General features: G+C 43.9%; 1 protein-coding gene across 2 annotated transcripts in view; it reads left to right on the top strand.

The window, feature by feature from the left end:
- Positions 1 to 251: 251 nt before the first annotated feature.
- The window catches only part of nrip1b (nuclear receptor interacting protein 1b), a 40653-nt gene continuing 17760 nt past the window's right edge, over positions 252 to 23144 (top strand). Inside the window, exons 1-2 of one of the 2 annotated variants that reach the window (XM_080435172.1) lie at positions 252 to 553; positions 6423 to 6504. The gene's annotated coding sequence lies outside the window, so the exon portion shown is untranslated. The remainder of the gene's footprint in view (positions 554 to 6422; positions 6505 to 23144) is intronic. The other variant, XM_080435173.1, reaches the window with a different exon arrangement.

Here is a 23144-nt window from a genome sequence, read left to right as displayed (position 1 = left end):
CTGGAATTGTGCAGGGCTATCACAGAACTTAAACTGTGTTCAAAAACATTTTTAGATGGGCTGCATTTTCAATAATAAGTTTATCATTACACTTACATGTCTAACAAAGTTACACGTGTGTTATTATGAACCTACTCCTATGATAGTTTGTGGGTGAAAGTAGCCCAGGATTATGAAGGATTGTTCCTTTAAGGGTGGTGTCAGCGACACAGAGAGAGAGGAGGAGTGTTGCCTCTGCTGAGTTCTCTCCACACAGCGAGGGGATTCCGAGAATAAACAATTCCGATAGACTCGACTACTAGGTCGCGGATCCTGATCAGATCACCTCGATCATCACATAGTCGAAAAATCCGAGGCGTATATTGGACTAATTTTTTTTTAAAGAAACGAATAGCCTCGCCATTTTTTTTTTACACCAAACCCACCACCACCAAGACAAATGCGACCTTTTTTTTTTGTATTGAGACTAAACCCGTTGGAATAGAATAATGATGCGCCGCCTCTCCGGTTGACTGAGGGTCTGCCGCCTGCCAGCGGGGTAGACATAACGCAGGTAGGACTATACGTGCCCAATAGATATACATGTACATGTTCAATGACATTATTGTTATGAGCCGGTCGAAATACACGGGGTGGCCATTTATGGGACGAGTATCAAGGATTATACTAGATCATAGCGTGTTTTAGGGGATATAAAAGGATGTCAGTGTGTCGAGGATAGAGGCGCATTTGTGATAGCGGCGAAAACGCTGCATAAAGAAGTCGGTATAAATCAACCGAGGCTGATGTGACATGATGGCTTCTATTTTAGAAAAGGGAGAGCATACACACAAGTCATTTTGAAATACACCGTCTTTTCCTCAAAGCACAATCCTATATCCAGATAATTAGCTATAATATCCCGGCGTTATGGTCATCTTTAAACAACATTCGCTATGATTCATGTCATACAGTTTCTATCGATGGACCGCTAGCATAATATATAACCATGTCTTTGAATGAAATAGAAACAAGCCTGATAATGTTGTAAACGGGCTATTTCCCACTCCTTACCTTTCTAACCATGTGAAAACGCACAGAAAGACACATCAGTTGTTATAATGTTGTGTGTTTATAAACATTGCACATTGCATGTATGTATGGCCGTCATGTCAGCGGTTATAATTTGGTATGATCTGATATTGGCTATAGTGTTTATAGCCTAACAATGTACAGTAGAGTAACATGCAATGGCTTTTTGGGATAAATACAGTGTCCTGAGTCTTTAACGTTGCATTTAGTATGAAGTACAGTGGGTTGTGGATTGTAGGCTGGAAACACCGCCTTTGTTACATATTGTAGCCCATTCAGGATACAGCGACATTAACCCCTCATAACTATGGATTATTGTTAACGTTGGTGAGAACTACACGAATTGTTAGAATGCTTGTTGCTCTCTCTTACCCACTCCAACTATTAATCTGGTTTCATTGGTGCCTCATTAATACACACTTTGATTTAACTTATTTTGTATGGCTTGTCCCACACGTTCAACTTGTGCAACACCAATGGAATGCCATAAGCCCCCTGTACTGTACTACAGTGTGAACGTTTGGGGAGTGGTGATGGTTCAGTGTATATAGACCATAATGTGGTTGGTTGGAGTTGTTTTGTCTGACAAGTTGCCATCCTTTCTGATATGGTTCATTGTTCAGACTTCAAAGCTTCCTGTAGCTGAATGGCTAGGGGGCATGCTCTTTAAAGACCTTTTTGTAGGCACCAAGTTATCATTAGATGTCCTGTTGCTTAATTTGACCCTGGGTCAGTGTAGAGGAGAAAGGTCAGGGGCCAGAGTTTTCAAGGAGTTATGGGGGAGTAGGGCAACTGTTGGTTCATGTGCATACACACAGTCTAGTTATGAAAACTTCATCAACAACACTTGCCATCTCAGTTAAAGACTACACCCGAATGTATTATGTTTCAAAGAACCTTTGTGGATTAGACTGCCTGGCTATGTAGTGAAAAGTCAAACTTCTATAAAGTCTTATCCTAAAACACTGTCAGTGTTTGGGGGTCTGCCTTTTAGCCTTTCTTTTGTCGAGTGTTTAAGCTGCTTAATTATTTGACCTGAACTTGCACAAGATGTTCAAGGTAGCTCAGCACGTTCTCTGTTGCCATAGATAACTAAAACCTCCACATGCATAGCCCAGCCATGATGTTGCACTTGAAAAGCACCTTTGTGCTAGCGGCCTGGCTAACCTACTGTACTCTCTACTCCAGTCCAGTGAGCTTCTGTATTGGATGAGGCTTGACTTGTCTGAGCCATCTGCAATTATCTAGGGAGCTGCTGGTGAGTGATGTGCAGTAGCCTGCAACAGAATCAGAGGACATTCAAATGGCCAAATGCAAATGATGCCGTGTCTGCTGAATAGTCACAGGACTGGACTCTGTACTCCACTCTCCTATCCACTGGCTACATTTTCATAACAACAAATCTTATCTGCCCACCAAACAGCATTGCAGCTATATGAAAATTGTGTGTGTGTGTGTGTGTGTGTGTGTGTGTGTGTGTGTGTGTGTGTGTGTGTGTGTGTGTGTGTGTGTGTGTGTGTGTGTGTTCGTTCGTGTGCGTGTGTGCGTGTGTGTTGGTTTAGTCCAGATGCTTCTTGGTTCATATGTGTTGAGTATTCATACACCAAAATCATATTTTCAGTAGGGAAAAGTCTAGAGAAATACATCAAGATTTTGACATTATATCACTTGGCTATATTTGATAAAAAAACTTCTATGTTACTCTTATTTTGGACTATTTTGGATTTTACTACTGTGTTGATTATGTACATGTAGGGAATTGGGATTACCGCCACCACTATGGTAGCCTAGCAAAACAGGTGTAGGACAGTGTCATAAATAGAGCAATGGAGAGAATTATGATGGCAGGTGTTGAGGGATAGAATCATATTTCTGTTCACTTTATGCCCATAGATCTTCATCCACTCCAGCAACTTAGATCAGGGACCTTCTTGCCACAAGGTTGACTCTGTGATTGTTTTATGTTTTTTTTTTGTGCAGACAATTAGCCTATATATGTATACCATGACATAGTCACGGTGAAGATCAAACAACAATGACTAGACAGAAAAAAATATCTTTGTATAGGTGGTCCAAGCAGCAAAGCTGCTGGAACCTTATCCTATTTGTTAGGATTATTCTTTCCTTTTCTCTTTTTTCACCCTGGAAGTATCTGGGTCTCAGAAACCATAACAGCTATAGTTCCCAAACTTGGCAGAAAGGAAATCTCACCCTGTGGCCGTCTAACAACAAACTTTACGTTTTGGCCTCTGTCCCTTGAACCATAAGGGCAGCAATGTTTAAACATTAAACATTGAACTTTGAATATTGAACACATTTTAAAAAAATTACTTTGAACATTGAATTGTTTTTTCATTTCTTCATCATCTTCATTTTCTTCTGAAAGTCATCATCTTTATCAATGTTAATTTAACTGTGATAGTGTAAAATATTGACCGGTAATACCTGATTTATACAGGTAAATGGTTGCGCATATAATTTAGGTTGTGCTCACAATGGGTCACTCTGCAACATGTTGTGAGCTTGTAGATCAGCTATTTTTGTTATGCGAAACCGGCACACAACTCAACTTGTAAACAAAAAAAACAAAAAACGAATCAAGACTAAAATAACATTTTAAACTAGTGCTACACTTGAGGCGACCTGATAGCTGAATGTATGGGCGCATACCACATGGTCGCAATGCTCTGATCAGCGATCAGCGAGTTCGATTCTCGGCCGGCTGGACCATTGCTGAATGTCATCCCTGTACTCCCCACATTTCCTGTCCCTTTCCACTGTCAATAAAGGCAAAAAAAATTAACCAAACGTATCTTTAAAAAAGTTCTAAAGTTAACTAATTGTTTTAAAAAAAGGCAATGCTCATGGACTGTACAGTGTATAGAGGCAATTCTGAATGGGTTAACTGCAAACAGAGAGAACATGTGAAATTTCATACCGCTCACTCTTTCTTTGGCACTTTAACTATGCTTCTTTAGAATATTCTTAAGTTGAATTGTATTAAAGTGCCAGAGAACTAACTGCAGATTTTTGTGACATTGTGAAGCAAGATTAAGATAGCAATTTTTATGTATTCCTATTGCATAATCTGTATAAAAGTTAGTAGCTGACAAGGCAATCTGATTCATCATTGTCTCCACTCTTAGACTATAAGACCAGTACGTCTATCATGAACAGCAACCAAAGTCAATGAGACTCATTTTGATGACAAAGCAGGAATGGCTAAATGCATCTTTACAGCTAATGCTCCTCGATGCAAGTTAGGATGACTGGAAGGAAGAGAGAAAGATGGATGCCTCCATGGCAGTGTCCGAGCTGCTGGCCAGAGCTCATCTGTTGAATGACCCTTCACCCTCACTTCAGACCTCCCCCCGACCTCACATTGGCCTTGGTTTGCAATGACAGGCCCTTCAATTATCACCTGTGATTGATCGTCACTGATTGCAATTGGTGTGAATTATTTGAAGATATAGCTGAAATCACTCACAAATTGACAGAGCAAGCAAGAAAAAGAGAGAGGGGGTGTTGCAGGCCAGATAAATTGCACGAATGCACGTCACCCACACGAAGCATCAGCCAAAACAACAGCTGTGAGGCCTAACTGTGCCGATCAATGGAGCAGAGCAGAGCGGGAGCACAGAACCACCTTGTACTAAGACACAGACCAACCAGTCCGACTGTTCACTCTCCTCTTGATGTGTTAAGTAACAGCTAAGGAGATGTGCTGTGGATGCAGTAGGCCTCCCGGGTGACGAGAGAGGAGGTGACTGTCCTCCTGGCTGGGTTGATGTGGTCACAGATTGAGGAGAGGAGTGGAACTGACTCTCTTCCTCTCATCTCTATCCTCTCTCTCACTCTCTCTCTGTCCTGTAGCAGAGCTGCTGCCCCAGGCTGTAGAGGTGCAGTAGGAAGGGTTCTTCGCCATTGTGGCGAGTGTGCTGCCAGGTTGCTGCAGTTGAAATGAGTGGAAGCTCTCTGCCTCACCACAAGCAGGCCAATGTCAGTGAGTGACAGTAGGGGCGGACTGCAAAAGGAACAAGGACAGACACTTGTAGATGCCAGACTCAGCCTGTATTATTATGTGAGAGTGTGGGAGTTTGCATTGTTTAACGGGACTTGACCATATTCACACATTGGCCATTTTTCTCTTACGTCATACTGGGGGTGGGGGGCATATCCACCCACCCCACCCGAGTATGATGTAAGAGCAAAATAGCCACCGTGCGAATCCTTCCTATTCTAAAATTGGCTAATGGAGGTCGGGTGCAGCTACACCAAAATATGGAGTGTGTTGTCCAACCTCAAGGTGTTGTCATGGCATCAGCGGCAAACAAATCAGTGAGCTCCATATATGGGCTCAAAATTGGGCATGCCCAATTGGGCATATACTGGCAACATCAACAATCTCCATATATTGGCATAAAAGGGACAAAGACTTACATATACAGAGATCCGACCGCTATGCCCATATATGGTCATCATGTGCATACATGGGACAGACCGACTTCAAACTTGGCCCACGCAGCAGCAAGGATTTGAGGGAGTGCGGTGCCCGCCGTTGAGTAGTTCGGATATGCAGTTGTCCAGAATCGCATATGGGCATTCCAATATATGGGCATAAACTGATGACATCAGGGACCTCCATATATGGGCATAAAAGGGACAAGGACTGACAGATACAGATATCTCCATATATGGGCAAAAAAGGTATACAGAAGGGCGGGTACAACGGGTACTCTGACAAAGCCCCCGACACTGTGACTCAGACATAGTAGGATCGGCTGTGCGACGTAGGTGTGAGGGCCGCGTAGTGGCCCAAACCTCTAGTATGGTAAATTGGGCTTCATAGAAATGCACAATGTTTACAATAAGTTTTCACTCTATTTGTAGACTGTGGAGCTGTTAATTGGCTGTTAATTAATATTAATATTATTTGACATGGACATTACAATTACACTTTATGCATTGTTTGGGTATTATAGCAGTGCTAATTCCTGTCACCTGGAGATGTGCATAACCAGGACAAAGATAATGCAGTCATTCATCCCGAGGAGGATCATTGTAAACATGGATTTGCATGAAGTTTTGCATTATGCCTTGCTCAGACAAAGGTGCAGATTAGTGGTGTGTGATGGCGGGCCTCAGTTAGGTGTACTTAGTATTATTTGTGTGTGTGTGTGTGTGTGTGTGGTCCCCATGTATCTTTCCTAGTCTCCCTAGCATAGCCTAAGAAGCCTAAAGGTTGAGGGTTGGGACAGCAGGTCACAAAGTCCAATTAGAATGCCTGAACTGCAGTAGGATATCTGGAGTGCGAGGTTGACTGTTACTCAACTGTGTCTTATTTTAACCAGGTTATGTGGCGGGAGTGCAGGGGAGACGCGGGGGCTAAGTGAAAATGCCACTCATTCCTGAAGAGTCCCTGGCCTCGTCAAGGTTAGTGGCTTGTCTTTGTAAGTTGAGGGATTGATGCATGAGCCTGTCTGGTGGTGAATTCAAAGTCCAAGGCTGTCACACAGGCAGCAGCCCCCACCCCTCCCCCCTCCCCTCTGCAGCCTATCACAGGGCCCCGTCCTTCCCAACTTCTTAGCAGCCTGTCCTTTTTGGAACCTTGAGCAGCCCAGGCAAGGACACAGCGTCTGGTGCAGTAAGCCTGTGCAGAGGGGGGAGGCTTTACGTAACATTCTGCTTTAAACATGGGCGGATGACTTCCCTGACACCGAGCAGTGCAGTGCAGAGCAGCACATGTCCCCTTGGCCCCTCCTGGCCAGGGGGGGGGGAGCAGAGAGAGATCCCAGCAACTTAATTATATCTTTCTCTTTTAAAAGCTTTCGTTTGAAATTAAATTTTTCCTAGGCAATTAACTAAAGAGGACTTTTCAGAATTTATGAATGAATGATGGATATATTGCACAGGAAGAGGACAGGAGAGGGAGGGGGCAGGGGATGCATACGCTATACCGGTATACTATAGAGTACGTGCTGTGAGAGTGTGTCCCTGAGATTTATTTGCTTCCCAAGAAGGGTCGCGTTCGGGAAAAATTAAGTGTCATAAAACTTTGTCCCGCGGAGTTGCTCTGGTACGCCACTGGCCCAGCAGCACTGCAGAGTTCACAGTGCGCTCTTTAGCAGTCAATCTTTGGGTTATTGTTTGTGTAACTGTACGGACACACACACACACACACGAGCGAGCGCACGCACGCACGCACGCACGCACGCACGCACCTGACTCATGAAATGTGACTCATATGAGTGTGTAGGAGAGGTGAAAAAAACAACATATTGACCATTGTCAACGGAAAGATCATGTCAGCACCGCAGGTTGGAGTTTCCCTAGATATTCTTTTGATACTCATCTTTTCAGTTTGAAAACGCTATGCTGAGTGCTGTTATGCTGCACGCCCCAAATCCTTTCAGCTTGAACTGTAATTGTGTTACTTTTTGGCTTCTAGTGATGAGCTGAATTGTTGCTGGGCAACAGGGGACCTGTGCGGGTGGCAGTGGAGAGTAGGAGCTGCATGAGTTCCAGGAGATGTTCGGTACATTAGCCTAGTTTCCAGTGCAGGGCCAAACAGGGCTAAGGCTAGGCACTTAGTACAGATACAACTCTGTTCCCTCTAAAAACCAGCAAGTCTCTAATTGTTTTTGCATGTTGCCCTGGACACAGATGACTTGTCAACAGGGGACTAGATTTTCATGTGAAGTAATCATCTGTTTGTTCCTGTGATCTGAACAGGCGGCAAGAGAAGACCACACATTTTGCACAGCTGTTACGTGATAGAATCCACTTATGAATCTCCCGCTCATGTTCAGCTTTAAATGCATATTATCAATAATTCATTGAATGAGTTGCGTTTTGGATAAATGTGACAGTACCCTGTCAAATAAGGGTCAGATGGATCTCTACAATCAATTGTGAATGTGGCTATTGTTAAGAGTGGGGGAAGTTTGGCATACAACCCCAAGCGGTCTCTGCAATTTCTGAAACACGTCCTATTGTGAACTTCCGGCCCACTTATAAATCCATTAGTGAGGTGGTGTTATTCAGTGCATCCTTAAGAAAGCTTGATAAACAGACTGAAAGGCTGTGCCTGGGAATCCGGGCTCTCTCATAACTGCTATGAGGCACCCACTGGTAGGGAGGCCGTTTGAGAGGAGATGAAGAGCACTGGGCAGATGACTGGAGGCGGCCTTATGACCTATTACTTAAGGAAAATGGACTGGTGACCAGAAGATTGCTGGCTCATGCACTGCTCACCCTCTACCCTTGAGCAAAGGCAATTAACCCGAATTCCACCGGTAAATATCCAGCTGTAGAAGTGGAAAGAGATGTGCAAGAATGATAATCGCGTAAGTGACTTTGAATAAAAGTGTCCACTAAGCAGGGAGATTAATACAGTTATTTCAGAATGACAGCTAGTGTTTCCAAGTTATCTCGGACCCAGGACTGCTGAGTGTACAGTAGCCCAGTATTGCCTTGTATTGAACCAGTCCTATCCCACTTATCTCTCACTTTTCCAAAACTCCCCCCACAACACTCACAATCTCTCTTTCCCTTTGGCACTAAGATCAGTGTATGACCTTGACCTGATTGCTGAGGAGGCTTTTTAAGTAACTCTCCAGAAGGGGATCTAATCATGTGACACCCTTCACCCCACGTTACCCCACGTCGTCCCCACCTTGCCTCCCAACCCTGTATGACTAAGAGGGCATCGGGGGGGTTCAGCTGCCCATAGGCGAGCATTCTGTTTAGCTAGACAGGCTGCTCTCCAATTGGGTAATCACTCTCAAGGTCAAACCGGGTTGAGGTCATGTCAAATAGAGTCACATGGCCTCTCTGCCCTTATTTGAATTTGGGGACAACAGGCCTTAAGTTCCTCCCTGTTTCATTGTAGTGGTGAACTGAGCGGGTTTAGTCATCATCTCAACTCTCAATCACTGATACCAGCATGTCAGTGAAAGGTCAGTTCATGACCAGAGTGATTCATGTCCAAACTGAGCTGGCGGCTTAGATTCATGTTATGCCAGTTGCCTGCATTCACGTTCCGACTGCTGCCCCACAGTTAAAACCACTCCGTCTCTCACTTTAGAGCACACTACTTAGTTTATAGAGTATTTTTAAGCAAGCATGTTAAAATGTCTTTCCCCTGGATATGTTTACCACATGGGTGGATAAATAAAGGAACCTGATGGACAAATAAGGAACTTGACCCCTTTGCTAACAGCATATTATCACATCGCAGCAAACTCCAGGGTTTCCACAAAGTATGATTTGATTAGATTAAGGTGTGAATGATTTCTCACTTTACATGATGGGGAATATCTCCTTCTCTGTCTTTTTCTCCTCTTTTAATTATCTCCGCCAGGCTGGGAGGAGGAGGTTATGTTTTCTCCCCTGTTTGTGTTTGTCTGTGTATATCTGTCTATGTGGGCGGCTAATCTCGGAAACTGCTGGACCGATCATCAGCGTCAAACGTTTGTGCACACAGCCAGTAGACCATCAAAGACACGCCTCCCCAAATGTTTCAAATCGGCCTCATGGTGGTGCTATACCCGGCCGCTTTACCTTTTAGCCTATAACTCTTGAACTGTAGGTTGTACAATAAACATATTATTTCTTATACAAAGGTTTTTTAACATTACTTTTTTATATTAATATATTAATATTATTAATGTTTTAATGTTTTACCATATTACTGTTTGCCTGTAATTAGCTTCCAAAATTAGTGGGAGGGGCCTATCCTATATTAAAATTGGCTAATGGGAGGGCTGGCCAGGCAGGCCGACTACCAGGCAGACCACGGCCATGTCACTCTGACTCAGACTTAACCATAAACAAACCCGATACGCCCATATATAGGATAGTCATGTCACTATGACTCAGACATAACCATAAACAAACCCGACACGCCCATAGGCATGTCATTATGGCTCAGACATAACCATATAAACAAACCAGATACGCCCATATATACGCATGTCACTATGACTCAGACATAACCATAAACAAACCCGATACGCCCATATATTGGTATATCACTATGACTCAGACATAACCGTAAACAAACCTGATATGCCCATATATACGCATATATGGAGATCCGGTTGTCTTGAGCCACAGATCCGACCGCTATGCCCATATATAGCCACGTGCATTTAAGGACCGACAGACTTCAAACTTGGCACGCGCATCGGCAAGAACTCGAGGGAGCCCGCCATCGAACATAGAAATACAGTGTATGTGTTTCCAGCTAACTCGAGTCCCGTCAGCTGCAACCCAAGATTTACACAGCCCTGTCTAGGCAACCCAGCCTGGCGTAGATAATATGCGCTTCACGGAGTGCCCCTTTCTAGTTTATTTTGAGATTGGGATAGTCAAAGGGAGGCAGTGTTTCATTCAGGCCCTTAGGTTATTCGTGGAGATGGCAATTCAGATTTGGGTAATGGATGTGAATGGCTCAGACCAGCAATGCAAGAAGCACTGCTAATATGTTACCTTATCAGTCAGAATGATCTGTTTGCGGTGAGCATGTCAGATATTGTTGTTGGCATAAATAAGACTTTCTGTGCGAAACACTGGGATGCTATAGCTTGGATCGAACACTGGCAAACATTTGTAATAGGCTATATGCAAAAATGAAGCCTTGACTTAAAGTAAATCCAGGCCTCATCCCACATAAACTCCAAAAGACACAAGTGGCATTGCTGTGGTTTATCAGATTTTAACTAGAGACTGTGAAGGCTTTCCTCATAAGCCATACAGTAGATAATGGCATGTTTACAATAGGCATGTATTGTAAAAGAAAATGTCACCAAACCTGAAAGTTTTGGGGGGGGAATTAGAAATAACCTTTTTTAAGTTAAAAGTCATATATTCTTGTTTGTCTGTATAACAACTATACAACAGCGACAGTAGCTGTTGTCTTCTGACACACACATACTCAGGCACGTACACACACACACACACACACACACACACACACACACACACACACACACACACACACACACACACACACACACACACACACACACACACACACACACACACACACACACACACACACACACACGCACACAGCACACATGTTGGCCAATTTGAATAGCAGGCAGCAATGTAATAGGTTATATCATTTTATTCACATTTACATGTAAGTTGTTGAAGGAACGGTGTGCAATGAATAAGTAGATGCGACTGCTTCGGTAAATCAACATAACTGGAAAGAGAAAGTGACAACCATTTGGCCAAATGACCGAATTAAGATTGTTTACTGTTATTTATACCTTATGAAAGATGTCATCATTGAAGCCGATGCAAATTTAAGACTTGGTGTAAGCACAAGAAATGTTCTCCCCTTGATAAATCAAACTATCCCATCAGACAATATGAGCGTAATATCCAGCACAGTCCAATTTCCCATCTAGTTTGTATACAGATATGCTGTTTCTTTGATGTTAATGGAGCCAAATGGCACACAATGCTCACAATCACCATGATGTGCATATGTCCATTTTGAGATGAGATTGGTAGGCCTACATACTGTATGGTTACACAAACACTTACAGTCTTGTTGTACAGAATTGCTGAATAATTGGGTACAGGTACACTACCTATATTTGCTAGGTTTTGACATTTGCCCATCAATTTGATAGACACTATCAATAATATACCATTTGTATAATTCTGTTTTCACATCAAGGTTCACAGCAGGGGTGCCTCTCTTGTGCAACTGTGTTAAAGTGTGAAGGTGATGGCACCAGTAGAAGTGAAACCAACTCATGTTAAGTCTATTCTAGTTTGGGTTTTCAAAAGTAATTAGGGATGTTAATAATTAACCGCTAACTGAATGTAAGAATTTTGGCGGATTGATACCATCAGTTAAACATTTAAATAGAAAATAATACATAATTTCTGATTCATTGTTTTAGGTGCAAAGCTACACATTTCCCCCTTAAGTGATGGCTAGAGGCAGCTACTATGTTACGAAGGTGCAAGCAAGCTACTTTATGAGTGCTTGCCTTATACAAGAAACATGGGGAAATAAAGAACCTTACGCACTTCCGGAAGTTGACATGCTGTGACGCTCGTGACAGTCATTTCAAAACGATGTCTTTGTAGAATAAAACCGTGTTTTCCAATACAATTTTAATCTGAATCAATATAATTTATAATAAATATAATCTATAATTTACTCATCAAAGACTACATTTATTCGCATTTGTCTATAGCCTACTGGGTGGGTTCATGTAACTGTTTCACAACTACAAATGCAGTCCTGGCAGAGGCAGTATTTTAATCTTTATCGGTTAATTAACGAGGGTCGGTTACTAGTCATTCGAATGCAAAAGCTTGTGTACTTGCCCATCACACACACACACACACACACACACACACACACACACACACACACACACACACACACACACACACACACACACACACACACACACACACACACACACACACACACACCAGGGTTACCGTAAAGGAGCTGTGTGCTTGTGTAACTTTGTTTACGTGCCTGAGACTGGCACTGGCACAAGAGCCAGACAAATGTGGTTTATCCAGGGCCTCTTTCTATCTAAGCCACCTGCCCTTCCATTCAGTGTTGACCTTGGTGCTTATGAGGAGGCAGGGCTTGACCTACATAACCCTTAACAGGAACTAGAACCTTCCCCAGCCTCGGCCAAATAAAGAGATCTGACACCGCTATTCTACCTCGCCAAATGGGGCCCTTTTTTCTTTCTCCTCTATTTGGCCATATTTTCTTCTTCACACCTTCATGGTGACAATATGGAATGGATTCCTCTTTTTGAAGGGTGTCTGGCAGCGGAGGAAAGTGGAGCAGCAGGCTTCATGACTCGTCTCTGAGGCACCAACATGTCTGTTGCACTGGGTCAACATTAACACGCAGAGGCTTAGCACTCACTGCTGAGAGTTTTAGCAGTGGGTCAGCCCTTCCCTGTTTTTTAAAGGGGAGTGTCAAGCAATGGCTAATGCAAATCAGCACTCATGCAACCACACCGTGCAAGCTAGCATCTGGTCTAACTAATGTGCCTGTGTGTGGGCACACTCCACTGGTTACTGGGACAAAAGCTACAGACTGTGTGCCAAAGCACAGCTAACTCAAATCTGAACCCGTCAGAGTAACATTTTGACAATCTATCCACGAATACTTTTTGAAAACTAATTTGCACTTTACAGAGAGGTGTACGATTCTGATTTTACACACATGGGTGGGTGGGGGCCGCAGTTGGTGAGCACAACTCAGAGAAGGAGGAGAGTCGTGTAGTTAATGTAGGGAAGGATTACAGTACCAACGGATGAGTGAATGCAGCTTAATGAGAAGCGGTTTGCATGAGAGCTGTGTGTGCGTGATCAGAGATATCATGAGTTGTCCTCTCCCGCCATTCACTGGGTATAGTGTTATGCTATGCTTGCTAGCTAGCTCCTCTGGCTAGGCCTGCTCGGCTCTTTATGTCTCTCTTGCCTGGAAAATGCTCATAATTATGCTGACCAGATAGCATGTCATGACTTTGTGGGTGTTAAATGACTGCATAAAGCCCTGCGTGTTTTAAAGACAGCAGAGGTTTTCCTTGTTCGCCGTTGGGGTGTAAATGATGAGGTAATGCTCACCTCAGAGGGTGGGGGGGTGACAGCAGTAGATGGGTGTTTAACCCCTGGGAGCAGGCCGTTTGTATTAAAGTGTGGGAGGATTTATACTATACAGCCCCGCTGATAAGAATGATCCCAAAATACCGGGACTCATGTGGGTAATCTATTTATTTTTTTCTTCTTTCTCTCTCTCTCTCTCTCTCTCTCTCTCTCTCTCTCTCTCTCTCTCGCCCCCCCTCTCTCTCTTTTGTTTTCTCTCTTATTTTTTACATTTATTTTCTTTCTTCTGTCTGCTCCTCTCTTTCCCCCCGTCTCCCTCTTTTCTCTTCTCTCTCTGTCTCCCTCCATCACGCTCTGCAGAACTCCTCGCACGATCTTAGGGAGAGGGGAAGAAAAGTGGGTCAGGGTGACCTATTTTTTTTCTTTCCCCCACAGTTCACAGAGGCAGAGGGTGGCGAGGAGTTATCGTCAGTTAGACGAGGAGCGGGGCCTGATGGGGAGGCAGGGCCCTGTCGCGAGACGCAGCCACTCAGAACTGGGTCAGAGGCAGAGGGCTACGTCTTGTAAACGGCTTGTCATACTGGGGAGAAAAGCTGCAAATGAACCATAGATTATACGCCCCAAGCTGAGCACTGAGGTCTCTCCTTACTCCCAAGTCCCACACATCAAAACACACACACACGCACGTGTGCACACATGCACAACACACACACAACACAACACACACACACACACACACACACACACACAACACATCAAAACACACGCACACGCACACACACACACACACAAACACACACACACACACACACACACACACACACACACACACACACACACACACACACACACACACACACACACACACACACACACACACACACACACACACATACAGTAGCCCAGGAGTCTCTGAAGCAGTGGCACGTCCTACTCTGCAAAATCACAAGTGTCAATTCAACTCTGACGGTGTAAACATGGATATTTTTTTGACACTGTCAAGAGTGAAATTAACACGTAGGATTTGACTGCGTATAAGACCCCCCCCCCACACACACACACAGAATTCAGTAATAGCACTTGATTACTGCAGTCAGACTTGACAGGCTCAAAGCCCAAAGCCACATAAGCTTTTTAACTAAAAGATCCTTTCACATTTCTCTTTCTTTGACATGCACGTTGCTATTTTCCAAATATAACCCACTCTCTCCCAGATTTACTCCCGCTTTATTCAGGTCAGGTTATTTACTGCACCGACCGAGTTCAACCCTGGTTTGGAAATGAGCGACGCAGATGCTTATTCAGCTGCCTTTATCACTTAAACATGCCAGATGTAAATGAACAGATAGTTGGCTAGTATGGCCCTGTTATGTGATATGAAGCATCTGTCTGTTATATGATATTGAGAAATATTGTCTAAAATAAATATGGAATGTGTCCAAATTGAAATGGCAAACCTGTGTGAGGCCAGCTCTAATTTTTGAATGATGACCTTTCTGGTGGCATATACACTCCTATGTGCTGTCTATAAATTGATTTTACATGTGAGGCAGGAAATCCCAATTTTCAGTTTTCAGTAGACTTCAGATTTAAGTAAAAGCAGAAAAAAGCCTAGTGAGAAACTTGACCCATAACAGTTTCTTTTGACATTTTACCACTACGCCCCAGGAAAGAAATGATCCACAGTGACTATATATTTTTTGCTATTGATTTCACATGGCCTGGTGCTGTTGCTTTTTCAAATCCTTTTGTGTCTTCCAGCATGTTTCTGTGAAAGATAAAACGCTCGCTTCAGGGTTTGATCCCTTCCTCACAAATAATTGCTGTGGTTGGTGTTGGGGAGCTATAGGGCCTTGGAAGTGAAAATCGGGGCTTATTCTGGTATCGGGTATGCTTATGGAGCAATGCAATTTTCTGACTGTGGAGCTCACTCATATTTCACTATGTGGAATAAATCTGCCTGTAATGAATCTCGCAGGACATTGTGGTGCCTTCCATACCGAGTAAAGCTTCTCCTTGGTTCTGCAGGGCTCGCTCTCTTGAGAGGGCAGATTTCAGCAGATCCCCTACTCTCCAATGTGAAAATGGCCCTCGCTGACGGGGAGGCATCTCACCGTGAATAAACACTAGCGCTTGTTAGCGGCCGTGCTTTGCTCTTTTTTCCCCGTGTCAGACTTGGCTAATGTTAATCAGATTGGTTTTGCTCTCTGTAAAAGCAACCCTATTAGCCAAGGTGTTACACTAACAAACATAATATAATATCCCGAGGTGGGGCTTTACATGGCGGGGGGCTGGATTAGAATCAAGACTCTAGTTAGCATACACCCTGGACTCTCCATAGTGCTGAAGCCTTGCCACTCTCAGACCTCCGCTAATGTTATTCTTAGCCCCAGAACTTTATGTCTCTGTGTGAAAGCCCCTTATGCTAATTGAAGAGTCTGCTCATGGCTCACGTCGCTCAACAACAGTCCCTTTTGGAGGGGGTTCACTATTGCTGTTTCTACATGCATGTGAAGGTGAGGCATGCAGGGTTGTAACCAGTCGGAACCAGTACTCAGCGTCTTTGTCCAGTGCTGTTTTTTTTTGTTTGGTATTTTTTTTGTGGGGGGGGGGGGTGTGTGTGTGTGTGTGTGTGTGTGTGTGTGTGTGTGTGTGTGTGTGTGTGTGTGTGTGTGTGTGTGTGTGTGTGTGTGTGTGTGTGTGTGTGTGTGTGTGTGTGTGTGTGTGTGTGTGTGTGTGTGTGTGTGTGTGTGTGTGTGTGTGTGTGTGTGTGTGTGTGTGTGTGTGTGTGTGTGTGTGTGTGTGTGTCACCACAGTGCCTCTAGCAGATGGTTTCCAGCAGGGCTGCATATGACATGTGATAATATTACCGTGCTGAAAGGTCAGGCATGAAGAGGACTGGCAGGGGGTTATGCCTGTCTTCGTTTCCTCCGACATGCGTGCGTGCACACACACACACACACACACACATTAAGAACAACATTGCTAATAGTGCAATGCAAATATTTACGTTCTTACTTGAAACTCTGCGGCCCAAACCACAGCCAGTGGGCGGGAAGGCGGGAACTGCAGTGTTTGCATGCTGATAAAACTATCTTTGTGCTTTTACTGTAGACTTGTGTTCAGCCCTCAATGCAAGAGAGCAGCATTTGGCAGCAGAGGGCTTAGACTTTGGACTATGGACTGTGTTGTTTACATAGGTAAATCAGAGCTCTACATCAAGGCCCAGCAGTCCCTCGCCAGCTTGTCAAAACACTGGCTCTGCGAGGCTCCTCCCTGTCCTCCCTGTCCTCCGTGTGTCACTGCAGTCGTCGCTCCCCCAACCCAACAGAAATAAGGATATTTGCTTTGGGAGCTTCGGATCACCCTGTGCCAATGAGAGCAGAGTGGGGTGGGGTGGCGGGGGGCAGACTGGAATTCCTTGTCCGTAAACAACACCTCTGGAGTGGGCACGGTGCACACGGCTGGCCATGCACAGGTGTATTCCAAAAGCTCCCCCTCTCCCAAAATGGCTTTTGGTGGGGTGGGGGGGGGCTTGACCGCAGCGGAGTAGGGGGATGGTGGGGTTAAAAATAAATCCATGCAGGCCGGTCAGACATTTTGAAATTCCGTCTCTATCTTGGGCCTGATAGAGAGGTTAAAGATACAGCATCCTGATAAATCTCTTCCCACTCGGGGGAACAGATAAGGAGCGACGTAGATTGAATAAAAGAGTTGGGGAGAAAGAGTCAGGAAGGGAGGATAGGAGGGGGGAGTGGGGACTGGGGAGAGAGAGAGGGAGGAAGGGGGGGGTCTGAGATGTCTATCAGGCCGCGTGAAGGTTTTTTTTTTTTTTTGTCTTGCAGATCCAGTTCAAGGGCGCCCGCGGGCGAGGCAGCTCTCGCGCTTGCCATGCCAACACTGCTGCTCAAGGTCATATGAGCCAGCCCTGTGACATTAAAGAGGAACAGGAAGGGGGGGGGGGGGGGGTTGCAGAAAACCATCAACCACACAGACAAGCACTCACATACACACACATATACAGCAGCAGCAGCAGCACACAGAATTGAGTTGTAGGGAAAAAAAGAGTAACCTTTAACTCTGAATCTTTCCCCTGACTTTCTGTGCTGCCGTCTGGGTCCACAGTGGACTTTGTAAGGGCAGAGCTTTTTAAGAGCAGTAATGAGAGTGTCTTATTCTCTCTGCACAGAGCCAAGAGATGCTTGCTTAACTGCTTTGTAGTTGCCAGACACACATACAGGCTGTGTGTGTGTGTGTGTGTGTGTGTGTGTGTGTGTGTGTGTGTGTGTGTGTGTGTGTGTGTGTGTGTGTGTGTGTGTGTGTGTGTGTGTGTGTGTGTGTGTGTGTGTGTGTGTGTGTGTGTGTGTGTGTGTGTGTGTGTGTGTGTGTGTGTGTGTGTGTGTGTGTGTGTGTGTGTGTGTGTGTGCGTGTCTGTGCGTGCGTGCGTGTACACATGAACGTGTGTGCGTGTGTGTCCGTGCATGCAAGGGAAAGAGAGGAGAGAGAGAAGACAGAGCCACAGTGTGATAAACCTCAGGGGAGGGAGGTAGAGAAGAGAAAAAAGGTCTTAAAGTTATTTAAAGGGACAGTGAACTAATGGCAGCCTCCTCCAAATGTTCTTCACTTTGCTTTTGAAGTGAAAGTGAACACGTATTTGACGTGGGACACTTCTCTTGACGGACCACACAACAGTTCAGCAAGATGTCACAATATAATGCATTGAGTCCTGATATTAACTGTGGCATTATTTTGGATGGATGAGCTTAAGTGTTTGCTGTTGGCTCTCCACAGATGGTGCCGAGAAGGTTGTTCATGGGCCAGCGTGTGAAGCAGGCCTACGGCATTACCTTGAAGTTCTTGTCTTGTTCAGTTTTATTCAAAATAAAGTGATGTCCTGATAAATTATGCTCTGTCTCCCATCTGTCTGTCCTGGGTTTGCCGGTGCACCCTCATGGATAAGGACATGTCACATCGGTGGCCTGATTTACTGCAGCCAGGCACATCATGACTGCAAACACATTTTTAACCCCATGAATCGTAGCGTCCCTGAAATAGGCGAATATTCGGCGATCTTCAAGCTCACAATGCCTTGCAATGATGGGATGTGTTGTGAGCTTGTAATTCGTCTATTTTTGCCATTTGATGTACAGCAAATTATGCAGGGCTATCTAACCTTTGTTTGTCTTCTCCAAATATTCCAGTAAATAGGGCAGATTACACACTGACTGTCCCAAAACCGGTTTAGCAAAAAGCAGCCTTGTTTCAGTGACATCTGACTGATTGCATATTGTATGTTGTACTAACTGTGCTGTTAAAAAGTAGAGGAGAATTTCAATGTGATAAAATCATAATGGTATGCTGGTATGACTACTATTCCAGCCTAACAAAGTCTGCAGTTTAACTTTAAAATGGAAATACTGCATCGTGATTGTATGCCTCCACCAACCAGTTGTGCTTTGCATTCATGTCTGTCCAGACTCATAATAGTATATGCAGTGAAGACTGAAGGAATTTAATGAGCGTGTTCTGTGAGTTCACCGTGACCTTGACCTTTGACCGTCTACTTCTAATCAGTTCACTCTCGAGTTCAAGAGGACATTTTTGCCAAATGTCATGAAATTCACTCAAGACATTCCTGGCATATCGTATTCACAATAATGGGATGGATATGAGGTTACAGTGACCTTGACCTTTGACCTTTGACCACCGACTTCTAATCAATTCACCCTCGAGTCCAAGTGAACATTTCATGCCAAATGTCATGAAATTCCCTCGCGGCATTCCTGAGATATTGAGTTCATGAGAATCGGAGAGAAATGAGTTCAGCGTGACCTTGACCTTTGAACCACCTATACTTCTAGTCAGTTCATCCTTGAGTCCAAGTGGATGTTTGTGCTAAATGTCATGAAATTCCCTCATGGATAGATATCCCGTTTGTGAGGTTGGGACGGGACGGAAGGACTGTCAACCTGAAAACATAATGCCTCCGGGCCGTGGCTGTCTGCTGCCGAGGCATAATAACATAACATTCTGGCGCAGTTAATAAATGTAGCCTTAACAAATGAACTGTGTGCTTAGGGCTGCAACTATCGACTATTTTCTTAGCGATTATTACATCGATTACTGATTACTATCAACAAATGTATGCTTTGTTGTTGTGCAAACAATAGTGGTAATAGCAGATCTACAAGCTCAACAATGCGTCATGCATTGTGAGCTTGTAGATCTGCAATTTTCACTACTATTTTAATTATTTTCCTGTTTTTTTTCCCGTTTCGCCCCATAATGCCTAAATAGGGATTGAATAAAAAATCTATTATTTTATTTTATTAAATGATTGATTACGATTGATTAAATCGATGAGTTCGATTAACTGTAGCACCCCTACTTCATATCAAGCAAAATCTGAAGATTGATAATGTATGACGTTGTGTGTGATAGCCATTGTCTTAAATCCCAATAAGTGACCTGAAAGAATATTGTTACAGTCCTATCCAATGGGCTTCCTTGTTCTCCCACTTATTGTTTACATTGTAGTTATTGTAGTGTCCATTGGTCAATCATGGGTATCGACTTGCAGTGCTTTGTTACGCTGTGTGGCTGCTCCATCAGGACATTGGCTTGGCCTATGACAGCAGCACACAGCTACACTATGCGGATACCATTGAACTTCAACATTTAAATGTTATTCTCCTGTCTGGATACAGGTTGTTTACTACTGGCAAACATTCATTTATAATAGAAAGGAAGAAGTCAAACCTTAAATTGGATACATATATTACAGTACAGTGTAAATTCGGTCCCATTTCCATTTAAAAGAGTTGTAGTTAACTGGCCAGCCAGGGTCTCTTCATCATGGATGAATTCTTGCAGGCACATAATTGAACAATGGTTTGCCTGGCTGCTGTAGCTGCTGTGGAGCTGGAGACACAGAGGTTACATACATACTGTAGGCCTATTGAACTAGAGTGTGTTTATACAGATTAGCCGTTTGAAAGAGACTGAAACAGCACTGAAAGGGGTTAAGTCATTTGCACACAACGTGTTCTTCCTGTATTACAACAACAAAGGCGTGCTTTAGAACCATGCTGGAGCCTACAGATTGGCTGGAAATATATTTATTTTTATTGCATTGCATTTGCAGTGTCAGTCAGTCTGCCTGCACTGCTGCCTGTGTGTCGGTTGAGAGTGGGCTAGTGAAATGTTAGGCCTGATTTATTCTTAGTTATGCACCAGTGTTGCGCACTGAAAATTGCCGATCTACAAGCTCACCACATGTAGCAGTGTGACACTTTGTGAGCTTATAGATCGGCTATTTTGGGTGCACGACACCTGTGTTCGAGTAAGTATAACTCAGGTTTACTGGTTTTGAAGAGCACCAGCCTCAAACCCATAGATACATGCACACGCACCTGTTACTTTGTAAGACTGTGAAAGCAACCCCGGTGAAACGAACATTAGCCCACTGAGACGTAATCTGCCCCCAACTGGCAAGCTAACATTAGCATCATTCTCCACTGAGTAACAAACAAATAACAATAATAACGAAATGGTGTCAGTTTCTCCGTAAACTGATGAAAGTTATTTTTTTTATATAATCTTTCACTGGCATTTTTTTTCACAATAACCATTCCCCATAAATGTGTCAGTGACAACTTGTCTAAACATTATTAAAACACTATCTTTATTTGTCTGCCCCCCGACATTCCAAAATATCATCGGGCGCTGGGATAGAGCGTTCCTTCCCTATAGACAAACGCTGTAATGACAACGGGGCTACGAGGTGTCGCCAAAATATAATGCTACAATGAACGTTACACAGTATGACTTTAACATATTTTTAAATGTCCTAAAAGGGGGCGTTGGCAACCAAAATCACAGGCTTCTAAAAAAATTATTGATTTCCATTCAAATCATAGATAGAAGGCAAAACAAGGACAGCAAGGTTGCCCGGTGCACCAGGAAAATAAATGATAAGCCTAAATTGGTTTAACACATTATCACAAAATGCAGATGTTATTTTAGAGGCTGGCTGTAGAACACAGAAAATAAATAATAAAGTAAATAATAAATTGGCACTCAAATTGCAGCACAGTACGTCTTTTGGCAGTGCAATTTACAAGTAAAGACTTCATCCTGTTCTAATTATACCAATGGACATTAACTGGACAGTTCTGCACTGCCAGCAACATTTGCTATTCCTTATGACCATCATCTAGCTTGAGAACAAAGGCACCTGTGGATGAGTGCAAAACATTCCCCTAGCTCAGTGGTTCTCAACCAGTGGTCCGAGGACCACCAGTGGTCCTTGAAGGGGCTCCAGGTGGTCCCCAGCTAAATGATGGAGTTGGTAACCAAATGGACCCTTATAGATCTTTAAGTGTAAAATGAAACCAAATGGACACAGATCTTAGCTTTGGGTCTGAGAGTCTAAATCTCATCACATGGTGGTCCGTGGCTCAAATGCCGAACAAATAATGGACCTTGATATGAAAAGCGATGAAAACCACTGCCCTAGCTCAGTGATTCGCAACCTTTTAAATGTCAAAGACCCCAGTTTCATATGCATTAGGCCACGGACCCCCATTTGTTTTTGTTTTTTAATCTCTGGAACCCATCTACACTGTAAAATCCACAGTGTTCATTTAACTCTGAGAGTGTACCATATGTAACCAAATTGGACCTCGATTCCATTTGTACACTCTTTGAGTTACAGACCCGTAATGGTCCATTTGGTTCCTAACTATCATTCATTTAGCTGGGGGAGACCCCCTAAAACCCCCTCTTGGGATCCCCGGACCGTTCATTGACAACCAGTGCCTTATGACTGACTATCATCTAGATCAGTGGTTCCCAAACCTTTTTTCCTTCAACACCCCCTTCTTATATCTGACGAATATAAATGGTAGATCTGCTATTTTTTAAACTTTTTTTTAAAAGATATTGAAAAAAGACCAGGTTGAAAGTGGTAAATTTTGTTACTTTTCTTCTCAACAACGTTACATGTGGGAGTTGGCTGAGTTTAAATGTTGGACTACCTAAAAACAGGCAAGGCCTCACACACCCCCTGTGATTTGTAAGCACAGGGGGTGCTAAAGACCCCCCCAGACCCCAGGTTTGGAACCACTGATCTAGCTGGAGAGGGACAGCACCTGTGGCTGAATGCGAAGCATCCCTCTGGACAGAGGAACGTGTACACCGGCCGGTATGACATCTATTTTAAGTCTCTCTATGAACTGTACTTTCTACTCAGACAGGCTTTACCGGATAAGTGTCCCTCACTCTTGTGACGCAATCCGTGTGAACACTAACCACTCAAAGCTGGATTTGAAGCTCCACCGAACCCTGTGAACTTTGATACGTAAGGCAAGAAAAGGGGAACAACTTTCTCACATGAAGCCGGACAGAGACCACATCGTGGACAGACACCACCCCGGCCGGGGTCATTCCATCACACCTGT

Source organism: Gymnoscopelus braueri, assembly GCF_963280865.1.
Source record: "Gymnoscopelus braueri genome assembly, chromosome: 8".
NCBI lineage: Eukaryota > Metazoa > Chordata > Actinopteri > Myctophiformes > Myctophidae > Gymnoscopelus > Gymnoscopelus braueri.
Note: the sequence above shows the minus strand (reverse complement) of the source record. Positions and strands in the feature narration are given on the sequence as shown.